This window comes from Petaurus breviceps, unplaced genomic scaffold, assembly GCF_028583685.1.
Source record: "Petaurus breviceps papuanus isolate PSGF00001 unplaced genomic scaffold, PetGlider_PUasm1.0 90804, whole genome shotgun sequence".
In the NCBI taxonomy this organism is placed as follows: domain Eukaryota; kingdom Metazoa; phylum Chordata; class Mammalia; order Diprotodontia; family Petauridae; genus Petaurus; species Petaurus breviceps.
The window spans coordinates 13,062,678-13,076,239 of NW_027187348.1; the positions used below are offsets into that span (position 1 = coordinate 13,062,678).

Below are 13,562 nucleotides of genomic sequence, written 5' to 3' on the forward strand. Positions count from 1 at the left end.
GACTGCAAAGGCACTGAGGTGGAAAGATGGAGTGTTTTGTACATGGAACAAGAAATAGATGAGTTTAACTGGAGTGCTGGACTAGGAATCAGAAAGACCAGTGTTACAATCCAGCATCAATCACTTACTAGTTTCATGGCTTTGAGCACATCGTTTAACTTCTGTCTGACTCCATTCCCTCATTTGCAAAATTAGTATAATAATAGCACCTGCCTCCCAGGAGCATAGTGAGGATCAAATGAGATATTTGTAAAGTTTTGCAAACCTTAAAGTTGTGTATATATTGCCTATTATGGTCAGAAGTAGGACAAAAAGTAGGAGGAATAATGCCTAAACAATAGGGAAAAACAGGTTGACCCTAGATTACAAAGATTTTAAATGCTGAACAGAGTTAACATTTTATCCTAGAGACAATAGACAACCACAGTAATTCGGTGGGGTGCGGAGTGATATAGTCAAACCTGTGTTTAGGAATATCAGTCTGTCAGCTGTGCAAGAACTGATTTTGAGGGAGGGTGACTGGACAGGGAGACCACTTAGCAGGCTAGAGGTGATTAGGACCTGACTAGTGATTGTGGTGTGAGTAGAAAAAATAAGACAGATGCAAGAGATAGCGCGCAAAGTAGCTCCACCAGTGGCCTCTGCCTAGCTTCTCATGCCCTCTGTCCACCACCTGGTTTGACTGACCCCTCCCCCAAACCCAGGCTTCTGCTCCAGTCACGCATTTCTGTTTGCCTGCCCCTTTGTACAACTTGTTTATTCGTGTGTACATGCCATACCCACTTGAAACATTCTTTCTGACTCCTCCAACTCCTTTACCACCTTCAAAAGGCTGGCTCTGGAGTCTTTTCCCCATTAACCCCTACAGACTAAGACATTTTTCCAGAATACTGCCATCACTTGTATAATTATCAACAGAATGCTTCCTCATACTTCTAATACAAATTAGAAACTATTGCTTAGAAGTCTGAAATATATGTCCTAAGATATCTGGCAGCACTTTTTTCGAGAAATATTTCTTGCATCTAGTGACAGCTTCAATATTTTCTTCATTTATACATTTATTCCCCATATAGTAAAGCCTTATGTAGTAGCAGCTTCTATTCTACAATAGGGGTAAGGAAAAAAGAAGAAAGCCCATGAAGTATTTATTTAAAGCCCATTGTCCAGCAGTGAAGAGGAATGAGACAATGAGAACTGAGTTGGGGCTGCTGGTTGGTGCAGTGAATAGAGCACTGGCCCCGGAGTCAGGAGGAACCGAGTTCAAAGGTTAAGTGCCTCAGACACTTAACAAAAAAAAAAAAAAAAAACCAACCGTTGAAACCTCGGCAAAAAAACAAAACCAAACCCACCCCCCCACAAAAACAAAAAAAAAAATCCCCAAAAAACAAAAAAAAAAAAAAAAAAAAAAACCAGCCGTGTGACCCTGGGCAAGTCACTTAACCCTACCTTCCCCCCTCCAAAAAGCAAGGAAAAACCCCCCAAAAGACCCTGAGTCTATAGAAATGTCTGAACAAAACTGATTTATGTATAAATTAAATCAGTTTTTCATTAAGATAGAAAAATCATTTCAGAATAGGATAAAAAAGCAAATCTCTACAACCCCATTTTACACAAAAGGACAAGGGACTAGAATGGTATTTTGTAGACTGGTGTCACAGGAAGTTCAGTCTCTTGATGTTACAATCGAGGATGGGAACTCCAGGGATCTTGCGGATTCTTCGCTTAAGATCTCGATCAACTGTAGCCACAATGTAACACTTGTGCTGAGTGACCCTCTGGACTAAGCAATCATCTGCATATGTTCCTTTGTGAGAGCATGGCAATCGTTCAAATCGTGGGTCCTTGGCAATCCTCAGGGCTACTCGGTACTTCTGCCCCAGTTTTTCAATTTCAGCCATTACACAGTCAGTTATGCAGGGAATGCACTTGGCATACAGACAATTCATCATTGACTGAACTAAGTCCAGCTTGGCTTTGATGGTGAAGTTGATAAAGTTGGTATCAACCAAGATGTAGTAAGGGGGTCCCAACTGCGTGTTATATTGGAAGAACAAGCAGGATGGGTGCTGGGGAACTTCTCTTTCTTCTCTTTCTTTTTTTGGTTTTAATCGATCTTTTTCTTTTAATCTCTCATCTCGTAAACTAAGCATTCGCTTCATGGTAGCGTATTTCCTCAATTTCTTTTGTTTCCCCATGTTACTAGAAGCCTTCACACTCTGAGGGCTGAAGAGCGGCGCACACATTTTGCCCCTTAATTCATTTCTTAAAGAGGCCTATTCACTGAATGGGCATTGCCTCACTCAAAGTGAGAACTTGAAAAGACCTTAGCTTAAAAAGGCCAAGTTCTCCCTCAGCATCCTGGGCCATCTCCAGTTGTTCCTATCCATCTGGCCACTGGACGAAGATGACTCCAGAAGACAAAGTAAGGTTAGTGACTTCTCACAGCCTTCCCTCATTCAGATCCAATTCAATTGCATATCATATCATCATCTACTTTATGTCATAATCTTCTTCGAGAAGGAAGGGCAAACAACCACAACCATACACATACTTCACTACTTTGACAGTACATATATGATAGCACAACTACTTTTTAAATGAATTGAGATAAAAGCTATCATTATTTTTGTCTTACTGACATTGCAAATGAGATACAAAGAATGACTTGCTCAAAGCCACCCAGTGAGCTTTGGACAGTTATGTATAAAAATCAATTTATTGGAAATTAAATTTACAGAATTTAGCAGTCTTCTGATATAGCTAAATGAATGAAAAAAGCCTTGTTAAGCACTTATTATGCACCAAGCACTGTGCTAAGTGCTAGGTATACAAATAGAAAAAGTTAGTCTCTACTCCCAAGGAATTCCTACTCTGATAGGGGAGACAGCAACTAAAAGAAAGCTTAACTACAGAGCAGTCAGCAAGACTTGGTAATATCAGTGGGTTAGATTAAAGTGCCAGGGGTCAGGAGGCCAGAGGCAGGATAGATGAGAAGGCCTGGAAGCCCTTATGAAGCAGTAGCTGGAAAGATGAGAAGATCTGGTGGTCCTCTGTCTCACCCAAAGGAATAGATTTGGTGAATATCACCCTATCTAAGATACATGAACAGTTAATAGGTCATATAGAAGCATCACTTCAGAGAGGATTTATGGCAAAAAGAGGAAGGATGGTAAGACAAAAAGACAGTACAGGACTGGGTGTCAGAAGACCTAGATACTAACTGTGTGAGCTAGATCAGGAGTTCTTGGCCAATTTTGTTTGATGATCCTCCTTTCACAATCTGGTGAAATCTATGGACTCTTTAGGATAATGTTTCAAATGCATAAAACATGTAGTACTACAAAAGAAACCAATTATGCTGAAATAGTTATTAAATTTTTTTTTCAAAACTGACCTAATATTAAGGACCTCTGATCTAGTATTCAGTTAGCTTCTTCATGCCTTAGTTTCCTCATCTGTAAAAGGACCTTAGACAAGCACAAAGATTCCTTCCAGCTTTAATTCTCTGTGATTGTAATTACATGTACAATTGCTTCAAATCTTCCACACATTCTGTTTATGTAGGAACTGCTTAAATTAAAATTATTTTCCATACATTTAAATTTTTCATGCTGTAAGGCTACTTCCATATGAAACGATACATTCAGAATCTTAGAGAATTATAAAGAACTGTTTAGCATATGTAGTGGGAGTTAGCACCAGTATCATGACTTCATTCCTGGGTCCTTTCCTGTGAAGCAGACAGGATATGACTAAGGGAAGTCACTGTTATAGAGACTTGCTATTTTCTTAAGTACAAAAGGAATTTTTAAAATCTGTATTGAAATATAAAATAAGTAATAATCATTCTCAAAGAACTGAGACCATTTCATTAAAACTTACATCAGGAATTTTATACTGCTCATCAGTAATATCACTGTTAAAAAAAAATCACATAGTTTAAAAGCAATTGTTTGAATTGTTAGGCAAGTAGCAATGACCAGAGAGAGAAAAGAATATTTCCTTAGAGAAAAAAAAAACTTCTTATATTTACTTTCAATTTAAATTCCAAATTTAGATAGCCAAGAAAATGTTGGCCTGAGCCATAACTAGGGAGGAGCCAGACATTTAAAGGACAGCATAGAGGCTACTGAATTTAGCAACTATGAGTAAAAACAATTAGTTGAACAAAAATAACTACAATAATAATTTATAACATTTATGTTGTATTTACTACGTGTCAGTTACTGTGCTAAGTGCTTTACAGTTATTATCTCATTCAATCCTCACAACAACCTAGGGAGGTAGGTACTATTATTATCCCCATTTTACAGATGAGGAAACTGAGGCAAACAGTTACAGAAGTAACTTGCTGAGGGACCTACCACTAGAAAGTGTGAGACAAAATGTGAATGTATATACTCTATCCACTGCGCCACCTACTACCTGCGAGAAAACTAACAGATGGCCCAAAGTTCTTCCCCAGATAGCTAGAGCATCCCCATTATTTTCTTGTCTCTTGAAAAGGGCACAAAAATAGAAATTACCAGGTCAGTTTTGCTCATATATGAAGATTATAAAACAAGGGTAACTTGGCTATCGGTCGTGGAGATGGGTAACTGGGGGTTTTCATGGTTTGTAGGGATTCTTTAGAGCAACTCACTGTTCAGTTGAAAGCATTGCAGAAATATCCCCAGTTCTGACGTGAGTGACTATGCGAGTACCTAACAGAAACAAGGGTTTACATGTTTCTAGGGGGAAGAGTTTATGAAAGTCGTCAAAGATTGGTGTTTAAACCTCTCAGGTGTTTATTATTTGTAATCTAGCTGTTTACATCTTTTTCTCTTTCCTATTAGTTGTTGTTATGACCCTGCACTGCAAAAATGGAGAGACTAGACAATGTGGAAGGGGCAGTCAGATGTAATGGAAAGGATAGAGTTTGGAATCAGAGGACCTGGATTCAAATTCTGATATTATGATGCTTTGACCTTGGGCAAGTCAGTTTTCTTAACCATGAAATGAAAAGGTTGGAGCAGACAAATGTTGACCCCTGGAGATCCTTCTAGCTCCAAATCTATGATTCTTTCAACAGATAAAGAGGGCAACTATCTATGAGGTATAATTAAAGGGCATTTTGAAGGTCCCTGCCACAAGAGCATTGAAATTTCATACTGAATTTAATTTCAGAGGAATTTAAATCCCAGTGGTGTCATTTACTACCTATAAGCCTTAGTAAGTAACCCACTTAAACTGTTGGGGCCTCAGTTTCATCAGTTGTAATATAAAGAGGTTGCACTACAGGGCCTTTAAGGACCCTTCTAGTTCTAGAATTATGATCCCATGTCCTACCATGGTAATGCCTAAAATGCTACAGTTAGCCTTCCTTAAACTCAACAGGGCCTTGATAGAATCATATTGACTGGTGCCTCTGCTTGACCTACTGAATCAAACATAAACTGCCTAACATTCCTTCAAAATCTGGCTCTAACTTGCCTTTCCAGCCCTCTCTCACCCTGTTTCTTTCATTCTCCTTTGATTTCTGCTCCTTTGAATTCTTTCCAGCCAAACTGGTTCTGCTCACTTCACTCTTCGTCAGTTCATACAAGTCTTCCCAGGTTTCTCTGAAAGCATTTCTTTCCTCATTCCTTATGACACAATGAAATTCTAATACATTCATATCTCATATTTTGTTCAGTCATATCCCAGTTACTGCGTACTACCTTGTTTCACTTTTTTGGCTACAACAAAAAGTCCTGCTATAAATAACTTTGTACACAAGGCCTCCATCTCTCTTGAACTCAATTTGCCCATATGTTGCCAATCAGTAGAAAGATGTTTTCCAAGCCATTTCTCAAAAGTCCTCTACATTAGACTAATCTTTTACAATTAATAACTCATCAAAAACTTTTCCAGAAGTTAATTGCTATCCTTAATTCATTCAAAAGCAGTCATTCTCCTGAGGAAGAGGTAGGACATGACCACACTAGATAAATGACGGATACAAGAAGAAAAGGAAGGGGAGAGGTCAGGAAGAAGAAACTAAGGACAATAAAGACAAATGTCTTATAAGCTCATAATTTTGCTACTTTTCTGTTTATAGTAACCTCATATTCCAATTGATCCAACCACTTCACTTTACAGATGAGGGGACTACGGCCCCCAGAAGTGAAATTATTTGCCTAATGTCACACAGGTGGCATTTGAGGTAGCAATTGAATCCAGGTCCTCTGATTCCAGAGCTAGTACTCTGAACTCTACCAGACTACACCACCCTGCCTCCAGGATAAAGAAAGAGTGTATATAATTGTGACTCCCCAGGCAGATACTCCCTAAGTCATGGAGACCAGGATGGATGCCTAGCAATCAGCCACTCAAGATTTACTTCATGTGTTAATTATACCTAAAGAATCACTGCAAAATGCATATCTTTCTTTAAATGAGCAAATGAAGAACATCATATAAGTTACATCAACATGTAAGTTTCTAAAAATCTCCCAAATCAAAGACTTTATAGATGATTACATTTAGACTTTCCCCCTTCCATATGCATAAATTGAGGAAGCATAGCATCCTATGTTCACAGCCCTTCTTCTTCTAGTCCAAACCATTGAAGTAGCTGGCATAGTGTTTTAGAAAATTCATATCTAGTTAAGAATATTCAATAGTTGGCAAGTATCATGCTTTATAAGTCTTTTGTAAGGGGTTTTCACTGTTAGTATGCTGAATTCATCATTTTAAGTTTCATCCCAAATCACAGTATCAGACTGTGCTGGTGAAATAAGATGCTTAAAAATGTCTATTTTCAAATACTAAGATGGCATATGGTCCATGGCAGCTAGGTGACACAGTGGATAGAGCAAGGGGCTTGGAATCAGGAAGACTCATCTTCATGAATTCAAATTCCTCACATGATCCCTGGCAAATCACTTCATCCTGTTTGCCTTAGTTTCCTCATCTATAAAATGAGCTGGAGAAGGAAATGGAAAACCACTCCAATATCTTAGCCAAAAAAACCCCAAATGGGGTCAGAAAGAGTCAGGCACAACAGCAAAACAATCTGCATTTAAAAAGGAACTTCCTACATAAGTTTCGAAATCACAGGATCACAGCTCTTCCACATTCTGTAGTAATTATAAATCATGAAAAAGTAACTATGTGCAGATAAAGATATTGTGTGCATATAATTTTAAAATGAAGATAAGTAAATACAACAGTTTTCTGTCATAAAAATATCCTTAAAGAATTATAAGATCATAAAGAATTACAGAATCATTGATTTAAGAGTTGGAAGGGACCTTAAGACTCGTGGAATCCAACCCTCTCATTTTGCAAAAACAGTCCAAGAGATGAATGAATACAAAAATATTTATAGTATCACTTTTTGCTATAACAACCACAAAACTAAAAACAAAGTGATGCTCATCAAGTAGGGAATGGTTTAACAAATCATAGTATATGTATATAATGGGATATTGATGTGTCATCAGAGGTGGTAAAAGGAACAATTTTAGAGAAACTTGGGAATACTTGATATGAACTGATGCAGAGTGAATTAAGCAGGAGGAAAACACAATGACCAAAACATCATAAAGGAAAAAAAAAAACTTTGAAAGACTTAGGTACTTTTCAATGTAACGACCATTCACAATGATAGACTTCCCCACCATAAGTCCTCACATTCTCCCTCAGACCCTGCAGGCTCCCTACTCTAACTGGTGAGTTCTTCCCTCAACCTACATTTTGAGGAAATGCCCAAACCAGCCATCCTTCAATTCCATAACTGCCACCATTCCTCATCCCTTTTCTGCGTGGTCTTCTCCATTAGAATAGCTACTGAATTCTAGAGAGTAGAAACTGTTTTTCTTTTTGCTTGAATTTGCATCTAAAATTTAGCACAATGTCTGGCACTTAGGGAGAAAGGGCTTAATAAATGGCATATAGATTTGTCTCCAAAAGACTAATGATGAAACATGCAGCCCACCTCTTAGTGATGAGAAGATGAACCACTTCCAGACAACCTGTACAACAAATTGATTTTGTTTGACTATTTTTTTTTTTTGCTACAAAGAAGAGGAAGGAAGGATTGGAGGAGGAAGGAAAGGCAGAGTTAGAGAGGAAAGGAAGTTAAGGATAATAATGATTCAATTAAAAGGGAAGAAACATTTTAAAAATTAACAGACAAGTCCAAAGAGAGATTGAGAAGGGGAACACATTATCTGGGCAATGTTGCTATGACCAAACTAGATTTAATGTGTATTAAAACAAACAAGCTATGTGCATTAGATTTTTAGTTTTGTGTATAATTTCCATTTTCTGACCTTTGTATATGAATGAATAAATAAAGCATCTTATAAAGCTCTTATAATGTTTAAATCATGGGTATGGTAATATGGACCTATGGAAATGATGCTGATGACTTTCTTGTTAATGATAAAAAAAAAGAATTTCAAGAGTCAATCAATAGCACAGCAAGTAAGAGCACCGGCTCCAGTGTTGGAATGACCTGGAAATCGAATCCCGGGCTCAGACACTTAGCACCCACCCAGAAACACCTGGTCGTGTAACCTTGAGCAAGTTACTTTTACCCCGATTGCTTTAAAAAAAAAGTCAATCAATAAATCAATGAACTTTTATTTAACACCACTATATGCCAGAATTGTGCTAAATGCTAAGGACACGAAGTAAAAAAGGAGACATTCACTTCTCTCAATGAGCTGAAATTTTGGAGGATAATCAAAATGTGCCCAGGTAAGTAAATACAGGATATATATATATATATAATAATTTGAGTGTGGGAACACTACCAACCTAGGGAATCAGAAAAGACCTTTCCAAATTTCCTGGAGTGCTTTAGGATTAGAGTTAAATCCTGAGGAAATTTAGAGACAGAGGCTGTTCCAACTTCATGTTCATATAGCTTTGGAATGCTTTGCTGAATGGATGGAGGTTTTCATTATGAATAAGCAGGACAGAAAGGATACTGAGCTATTTTATCTTTGAAGATTCAAAAAGTATTATTTGGAAGACAATATTTAGAGCTACTTGTAAACTGCTATGATATAGAATTTTCATTTATTGTTTCAAACACCATCCATAAGGAAATAACATCAGTACCCCTCCCCCATGTAATTCAAATTGCAAGGAAATAGCTATAGGGCTCACTTCTAAAACTGTGTCTAATCAGACAACTGGTTCACTAGAACAAGATAAAAATCAATATAAAACTGAATAGAAAGATATGGAAGTTAAAACAACTTCAACCTGACCTATTTAAACACACTATTGACCCAGAAAAATAGGAAAGAGATAAATGACAGACAAAGACACAGCTTATTACTGTTTACTACAAGAGTAAGTCAGTCACAACAAGCAAACTCTTGATCTTCTTGACAAGCAGTGAGAATTACTAGTCAAGGGCAATACCACTTTGAAATATGAAGTCCTTTCAAGTAATTTTACAGAGGAGAAAGGAAAATTATAAACACTGGCCTCATAAAACAGCAAAAATCTATGGAGTGATAAACAAGTTTAACAAAAGTTTGGCAAGTGGACTGACTAAATTAAATCACTCCAGTGGCATTTAAAGATGAAACTGGAAGGAGGACAAAAAACAGATGGAAAAAATGGGGGGAAAATCTGTCAAGATTTCCATAATAAACTCTGTGGAACTACCACATTTAGAATCTATTATCTTTGTCCTCAATGTACTGTTAGAGAAATAGAAATGGCACTAATGAAATTTTCAAAGATGAAAAGAGAAGATATATTAGACAAAGTATACATAGAGACAGTTCATGCTAAAGGCAACAGTTTTGAGAGCACCTAGCAATCAATTATCTATGTATCTGTTCAGTGGAAGGGTACAAAAAGCGTGAGGGGAATATCAAACTTCATCATAACAGAGAGAGAATATCAAAACCTAGCAATACATATAGCTACTTCTCTATCTTTACCAACCAATCGACAAACGTGTATTAACCAAATAAGTTTTTATAAAGATAATTTACATATGTATTTTAAGCACATCTTTAATGAAGGTATGAGAAAGGAACATGTAAGCTTTTAAAAATTATATTCTGGAAGATGGTGGAGTAGAAATAGGACTTCCGCAGGGCTCCAGGTCCCACCTCCCGCAATTCATGTAAAAAATAGCTCTAGACAAACTTTGGAGCTACAGAACCCACAAAATGACACAGAGAAGTTAACTTCCCACTGAGGATGGCCTGGCAGGCCAGCAGCCTGCGCAACACTCTGGGAGCCAACCGCAGCCCCCATTGAGGTGGAGGTCTTAGCCTCAGAGTGACCTGAACAGCTGCTGGCTATAGGGACTTCAGATCACCAGCAGCTGTGGTGATTTCCAGAATTATCAACACATAGATGCCAAGGACAAAGTGAAAGGTCAGTGCAGTGTGGACTTTGGGACGTGGGAATTAAGGAGTGCAATCCAGCCTTTGCCCCTGGGGTAAGAAGCGGCTGAGGCTGGGGCCGTGCAGCCTCTGCCACATAGCAGCTTCAGCTCCTGGTCTGCAGATTGCAGGGGGACCAAGCAACAGTCTCAGGGGTAATCACTCTTGCTTTAACCTGTTTGGATCTGGATTGCTATCTAGGGTGGAGGTCCTGGGGTGCATAACAGCTTGCCAGAGCATGTAGAGGTTTCAGGGAGGGAACCCAACTAATACCTTCAGCAACTGTGAAAACCCCAGCATTTGGGATAAAGCTCCAGTTTCTGGTAGCAGAGTTCTACTGTAGCAAAGAGCCAAAAAGTCAAGTAATTGAGTGGCAACATGAGCAGGCAAAGGAAGCAAAGCAAACAGAGCACCAAACTTTACACTCCTATTTTGGGGACAAAAAGGATCAAAGCATGGAACAGGAGGAAGACAGAAAAGTCAGAACTCCTGCACCAGAAGCTTCCAAGAAAAATATGAATTGGTTACAGGCCATAGAGAAGCTTAAAAAGGATTTTGAAAACTAAATAAGAGAAGTGGAGGAAAAATTGGGAAGAGAAATGAAAATGATGCAAGAAAATTATGAATTGGGAGTCAACAACCTGACTAAAGAAAATAACACCTTAAAAAATAGACTAGAGAGGCTAGGTGGCGCAGTAAGAGCACAAGCCCCTAAGTCAGGAGGACCCGGGATCGCTTCTGGCCTCAGATACTTAACACCCACACGAAAAATACGGGCCATGTAACCTTGGGCAAATTACTTGACACCAATTCCTTTAAAAAAAAAATAGACTAACTCAGATGGCAAAAGAGGCCCAAAAAGCCAATGAGGAGAAGAATGCCTAAAAAAGCCAAATTTGTCAGATGGAAAAAGAATCTCAAAAGCTCACTAAAGAGAATCATTCCTTCAGAATTAGATTGGAGCAAATGGAAGCTAGTGACTTTATGAGAAATCAAGATCCTATTTAACAGTTCCAAACAAATGAAAAAATAGAAGGTAATGTGAAATGTCTCATTGGAAAAAATCAGTGACCTGGAAAACAGATCCAGGAGAAATAATTTAAAAATTATTAGACTACCTGAAAGCCATGATCAAAAAAAGAACCTAGAAATCATCCTCCAAGAAATTCTCAAGGAAAATTGCCCTGATGTTTTAGAACCAGAGGGCAAAATAGAGGTTGAAAGAGTCCATCAATCACCTCCTGAAAAAAATCCCAAAAAGAAAACTCTTAGGAATTATAGCCAGGTTCCAGAGTTCCCAGATCAAGGAGAAAATATTACAAGCAGCCAGGAAGAAACAATTTCAATATTGTGGAAACTCAATCAGGATAACTCAGGACCTAGCAGCTTCTACATTGAGGGATCTAAGGGCTTGGAATATAATATTCCAGAGGTCAAAGGAGCTGGGATTAAAACCAAGAATCACCTACTCAGCAAAATTGAGTATCATGTTCCAGGGGAAAATATGGTCATTCAGTGGAATAGAGGACTTTCAAGCATTCTTGATGAAAAAAAACAGAGTTGAATAGAAAATTTGATATTCAGATACAAGAAGTAAGAGAAGCTTGAGAAGGTAAACAGGGAAAAGAAATCATAAGCAATTTATCAAAGTTGAGCTCTTTATATTCCTACATGGAAAAACAATAATTGTCACTTATGCAACTTTTCTCAGTATGAGAATAATTGAAGGGAATAGAAATGTGCATATATATATATATATATATATATATGTATGTATGTATGTATGTATATGTGTGCATATGTATATATGCATATATATGTTTATATAGGAGGGTATATGGGAGTATGAATACATATGTGAGTGTGTATATATATATATATATATGTGTGTGTGTGTGTGTGTGTGTGTGTCTACAGATATACATAGACAGAGGGCACAGGACCAATTGAATAGGAGGGGATGATACTTCAAAGGTGAAATTAAGAGGTGAGAGGGATATAATGAGAGGAGATGGGGAGAGACAGAATGGGGTAAATTATCTCATATAGAAGAGGCAAGGAAAAATTGTTACAATGGAGGGGAAGAACAGGAAGGCAAAAGAGAATGAGTCAAACTTATTCTCATTGAATTTGGCTTAGGGAGGTAATGACATACACACTAAATAGGGTATCTCACCCTACAGGAGAGTAGAGGGGAAGAGGAAGAGGGGGGGGGTGATGGAAGGGAGGTCAGGCTGGGAGGGAGGGAAGTTGGAAGCACCCATTTTTGAAAAGGGAAAGGATCAAAGTAGAGAATAGAACAAGTGGAGGGTGGGATAGGACAGAGGGAAATATAGTCTTCCACAATATATCCACTATGGAAATGTTTTGCATAGCTACTCATGTACAACCTATATTGAATTGCTTATCTTCCCAGTGAAGGTGGGTGACAAGGGAGGAAGGGAAAGAACCTGAATCCAAAGTTTTCAAATCAAATGTTTAAATATATATATATATATATATATACATATTATTATTAATATTTTACATGTAACTGGGAAATGACATATATAGGCACTGGGGCATTGAGATCCACCGTGCCCTACTGGGAAGTCGAAGTGGGAATGGTGGAAGATATGGGAGAGAGCAGATTGGGGGAGGGGATATTCAGTGGGAACACTGTTTTGGGGTGGTGGGTAGAGAAAATTGGGGTGAAAATTTGTAACTCAAAATCTTATGGAAATGATGTAAATTAAAAAATAAAAAAAGAAAAAATTTTAAAAATAAAAAAACAAACAAACAAAAAAGATTTTCTGTAAGACTACATCTTAGGCACATAATTGACTGAAAGGTATATCAAAAACAAGATCTGACAGAACTCATGGTTTGTTAACTATAAAAAAGCAAACCACCACATTAAAGGTTCTCCTCCAAAAGCATGCATGTGTGTGTGTGTGTGTGTGTATATATATATATATATAAATGCATTTTAAAAAATTATAAAAGTTTCTTTGAAATATATAACAGGAGTAACTTTCATATTCCTCTTTTTATTAATATCAGTCAAGGTATAAAATGGGGAGATATATGCTTGGTGTTCATTAAGAATATATAGCAGAGGGGTGGCTAGGTGGCGCAGTGAATAGAGCATCAGCCCTGGAGTCAGGAGGACCTGAGTTCAAATCTGCCCTCAGA

The 13,562-nt window shown here is 37.8% G+C and overlaps 1 protein-coding gene and 1 pseudogene across 4 annotated transcripts in view; both read right to left on the reverse strand.

Annotated features, from left to right (window-relative positions):
- SLC39A10 (solute carrier family 39 member 10) overlaps positions 1 to 13,562 on the reverse strand; it is a 163,563-nt gene that overhangs the window by 55,861 nt on the left and 94,140 nt on the right. The gene's annotated exons all lie outside the window — the stretch shown is intronic.
- On the reverse strand, positions 1,511 to 2,269 carry LOC138147720 (rRNA-processing protein FCF1 homolog pseudogene; annotated as a pseudogene).